The sequence below is a fragment of the Cherax quadricarinatus genome, chromosome 12 (genome assembly GCF_038502225.1).
Source record: "Cherax quadricarinatus isolate ZL_2023a chromosome 12, ASM3850222v1, whole genome shotgun sequence".
In the NCBI taxonomy this organism is placed as follows: Eukaryota; Metazoa; Arthropoda; class Malacostraca; order Decapoda; family Parastacidae; genus Cherax; species Cherax quadricarinatus.
In genome coordinates this window covers 34,192,130-34,197,451 of record NC_091303.1, presented here as the reverse complement: position 1 = coordinate 34,197,451, position 5,322 = coordinate 34,192,130, and positions in this window count along the sequence as shown.

Genomic DNA, 5,322 nt, shown 5'->3' with positions numbered 1-5,322 from the left:
CAAATTGTTAAGCGCATATATATATATATAGTAATGAAATCAAGAAATGCGCGATTTTATATCTACCAAACTACGGCAGGCCAGGACTCGACAATACGAGCTTTGTATCACCTCCAGAGACAGCACAATGTACGCATCACCTTACCTCTGCACCACCGATCCTACAAGAATCACACATGCAGCTGAGCTACATGTTTTTCCCGTGATCCGAGGACACTCGTGGCAGTGGTATCTCAAGGAATAATTTAAGCCTTCTCCTGTCTGAATACCCGCCTCAACAAGCAGTCTATATAGTAATGAAATCACGAAACAAGTGATTTTAAATTATTTACCAAGCTGCGGCAGTCCAGGACTCGACCCTACGAACCTTGTACCACCTCCAGAGACAGCACAATGTACACATCACCTTACCTCTGCACCACCACTTGTTTCCTGATTTCATTACTATACAGACTGCTTGTAGAGGCGGGTATTGAAACAGGAGGAGGCTGAAATTAATCCTTGAGATACCACTGCCATGAGTGACCTCGGATCACGAGAAAAACATGTAGCTCAGCTGCATGCGTGATTCCTGTAGGAGCGGTGGTGCAGAGGTAAGCTGAAGCGTACATTGTGCTGTCTCTGGAGGTGGTACAAGGTTCGTAGGGTCAAGTCCTGGCCTGCCGCAGTTTGGTAAATGATATATATATATATATATATATATATATATATATATATATATATATATATATATATATATATATATATATATATATATATATATATATATATATATCGTACAGGGCGGTGTAATCTCTTCTGATAAGCAAAATTATGCGCATGGACAACATACATTCTGTGACACTGTGAGTGCTAGAATCAGGTGAAGTTATTGTGACCTATGGCATTTATATGCACTTAGAGAAGGGAAACCTCCCAAGCTTGCTTAATCCACATATACTCTCTGTGATAAAGAAGAGGCACACGATCTTTACCATTATAGTGTTGAGTATCTAGTTATCAATAACTATATGCCTGGTGGAATGTTATACGTGGATCGTATAAACACTTAATCTTCTCCAGAGTGCTTGAGAATATCCTCAATATTTGCCCTAAATGTACCGGCACCCGTTAGTAGCCTAGTGTTACCCCAGTTATATGCAAATTAATGCTGAATATGTGTGTGTATATATACATGTATACAGTATATGTATAAGTATATGCATACATAAGTGTGAGGCTCAGATTAGAGTATGTAGGAGAGAGGGAGATTCTTTCCCAGTAAAAGTAGGCCTTAGACAGGATGTGTGATGTCACCATGGTTGTTCAATATAATTATAGATGGAGTTGTAAGAGAAGTGAATGCTCGGGTGTTGGCAAGAGGTGTGGGGTTAAAAGATCAAGAATCTAACACAAAGTGGGAGTTGTCACAGTCACTCTTTGCTGATGACACTCTGCTATTGGGAGATTCTGAAGAGAAGTTGCAGAGGTTGGTTGATGAGTTTGATAGGGCATGAAAGATGAGGCAAATCATAGAATTGACGAGGGAAAAAGGTGAGTGATGCACTGAGGAGTCTGTGGAGACAAAGAACTTTATCCATGAAAGCAAAGAGGGGAATGTATGAGAGCACAGTTAAACCAATGCTCTTGTATGAGTGTGAGGCATGGGTTGTGAATGGTATAACAAGAAGGCTGGAGGCAGTGGAGACATCATGTCTGAGGGCAATGTGTGTTGTGAATATAATGCAGAGAATTCGTAGTTTGGAGACCAGGAGGAAGTGTGATATTACTAAGGAGGGGTTATTGAGATGGTTTGGACATATAGAGAGGAAGGAACGAAATAGAATGACTTCGAGAGTGTATAAATCTGTAGTGGAGGGAAGGCGGGGTAGGGGTCGACCTAGGAAATGTTGAAGGGAGGAGGTAAAGGAAGTTTTTTGTGTGAGGGGCTTCGACTTCCAGCAAGCGTGCATGAGCGTGTTAGATAGGAGCAAATGGAGACAAATGATTTATAGAACTTGATGTGCTGTTGGAATGTAAGCAAGGTAACATATGTGAAGGGATTCCCAGACTTGATTCCTGGAGATGGGCAGTACAGTGCCAGCACTCTGAAGGAGGGGTGTTGCGGTTTTATAACTGTAGTGTAAGCATGCCTCTGGCAAGACAGGGATGGAGTGAATGATGAGTTTTTCTTTTTCAGGCCACCCTGCCTTGGTGGGAAACAGCCGATGTGTTAAAAAAATTAATGTGTTCGTATGTGTGTGTATAGATGTATATACTGTTGCCTCTTTCACTATATTTACATTAATGTTAACAATAGAGCATCTATCCCACGTACAGATGTCTAACGTGCTGGACATATTGTCTTGCCTAATCCCAGATTAAAAATATATACTCCCATTACACCATACAGTATGTGCAGGTAGTACGGTGTTCATTATGGGTTTATAGGTATGTGTGTGTGTGTGTACATACTCACATAATTGTGGTTGCATAGCTCCTGGCTCTGAACGATTCCTTACTGAGGTGTCAGAACGCTATTCTTAGGTTGCTAGTTGCCCACATGCTGCAGCAGTTATTTGATTGATGTGTGCCTCAGGAGATGTGCTTGGCATTATACTTGTCCCAGGAGCCTTTTCCTTTAGTGAGGTTTGCAGTCTCTGGCCCCCTAGACTTTACTCTGTCTGCGGTCTTCTTTGCCTTTCCCCGATCCTCATGACTTTGCACTTGGTGAAGTTAAACTATAGGAGCCAGTTGCTGGACCAGGCTTGCAGCCTGTCTAGATCCTTTTGTAGTCCTGCCTGGTTCTCATCCGATTGAATTCTGTTCATCAACAACTTCACATCGTCTGCAAACAGTGACACTTCAGAGTTTATTCCTTCCGTCATGTGTGTGTGTGAGTGATATACATGTATATTCAAATATTTATCTTTCTATCTGCGTATGTAACCTCTATATAAAATAGAATATCCGCCCACTGCTGATATGCTGTATCCTTTGTTTTTATGTTGTAAAAAACTTATTACGACGCTAGTGACATTAATTTATTTTTTAGACATACAATGACCCTGCACTGTTGTATACTAATGAATGTATATAGATAAATATATTATGTCTCCCCAGTTTCTCTTTTCCATCCCTTTCCCTCTTTCCTGTCTCCTATATATATTTTCTCTTGCCCCTGCTCAAGGATGATTAAGTATCTCCATAAACATTCCATTTTACCTGTGTATGGGACAGTCTGTCCTGAGATATAGTAATTCCCAAGTGACAGTAACTCCAGCTCTGCTGGAAGGAAACTTTTAAAGCTGTCGTAGATGATAAACCTTGAATATGTTCTCTGACGATATTCTCATTGCCCTACTGAAGCCTCGCATCTCAGGCTGACGGATCTCGACCCTTTGTGTGAGCCTCATCGTACATGATGGAGTATGACAGCAAAACAGATTTTGTTCCTACTGTGTGATTATCTTGTAGAATAGGTTGACAGGACACTGCTGATGTATCTATTTTAGTAAATAGAAAAAAAACATGAGGTTACCCACCGGTCGCCCTAACTACGCCCTACACCCACCCTCCTCTGTTCACTCCTCCCACGCCCGCCCTTTTAATCCTGCTCTCCCATGTCCACCTTCCCACGCCAGCATGCCTACACTCTCATGTCAGCCCCTGTGGTTCAGCGCACAAGCAGTTGTCAGACGGTATATTACGACTCTGAATTATACCGCACAGTCACACTGTAGAGTCACACTGCGCAGTCACACTGTACAGTCACACTGTGCAGTCACACTGCGCAGTCACACTGTGCAGTCACACTGCGCAGTCACACCCTTGGGTTTATTCTCCCCTACCATTATAGATAACACAGCCCCTGTACACCATAAATAACTCCACTTCCTTTATAGGATAGATAACTCCAGCTGTTGTGAGATAAATCATGTTCCTCTCTCAGATAGATAATTCCCTCTCCTATAAACGATAGATAGCTCTTCCCTCTGAATACGAGGAATAACTCCAGCCTCTGTATATGAGGGATAACTCCTGGCTCTGTACACGAGGGATAACTCCTGCCACTGCATACGAGGGATAACTCCTGCCTCTGCATACGAGGGATAACTCCTGCCTCTGTATACGAGGAATAACTCCAGCCTCTGTATATGAGGAATAACTCCAGCCTCTGTATATGAGGAATAACTCCAGCCTCTGTATATGAGGAATAACTCCAGCCTCTGTATATGAGGAATAACTCCAGCCTCTATATATGAGGGATAACTCCAGCCTCTATATATGAGGGATAACTCCAGCCTCTGTATAAGAGAGAGAACTCCAGCCTCTGTATACGAGGGATAACTTTAGCCTCTGTATGCGAGGGATAACTTCAGCCTCTGTATACGAGGGATAACTCCAGCCTCTGTATACAAGGGATAACTCAAGCCTCAGTATACGAAAAATAATTCTAGTTCCTTTAGAGGAACAATAGATAACATCTAGTAAACAAAAAGGCCGCAATATGTGACCCCAGGTGTCGTATACGATAGTTACCTCCAGTTTATGCAATAGATAACTCCACTTATTGTATACAAATGATGACTCCAGTTACTGTAGTATACGATAGATAACTCCAGCTGATGCCAGCAAGACAACCTGGGGTATTGTATACAAATGACTCATTAGATAACTCAAGCCATTCATACAGCTCACTCCTTCATATTGATGACCCCACTCCGCTCTATTGGTGGTCCTCTCTCCCTTGCATTGGTGGTCCACTCTCCCTTACATCGGTGGCCCACTTTCTCTTACTACAGTTCTCAGCCAGCTGGCTGGGAGAAGAAAATTCGTAATATACGAGTGAGACTGAGTTTTATCTTACGCTTAATTGTTAAGATTAGGACAAATTACTGAGGTTTCCGTCTTGTTAGAGATGGTAAGGGAATCCTAGTTCTGCGTGGAGCCACAGAAGCTATACACACACACACACACACACACACACACACGCACGCGCATTAATATGCATATATATATATATATATATATATATATATATATATCTATATATATATCTATATATATATATATATATACATATATATATATATATATATATACATATATATATATATATATATATATATATATATATATATATATATATATATACATATATATATATATATTATACATACATATATATATATATATATATATATATATATATATATATATATATATATATATATATATATATATATATAAATATATATATATATATATATATATATATATATATATATATATATATATATATAATTATAAGTAGTCAACTTTTCTTCTGGGGGCTGTATC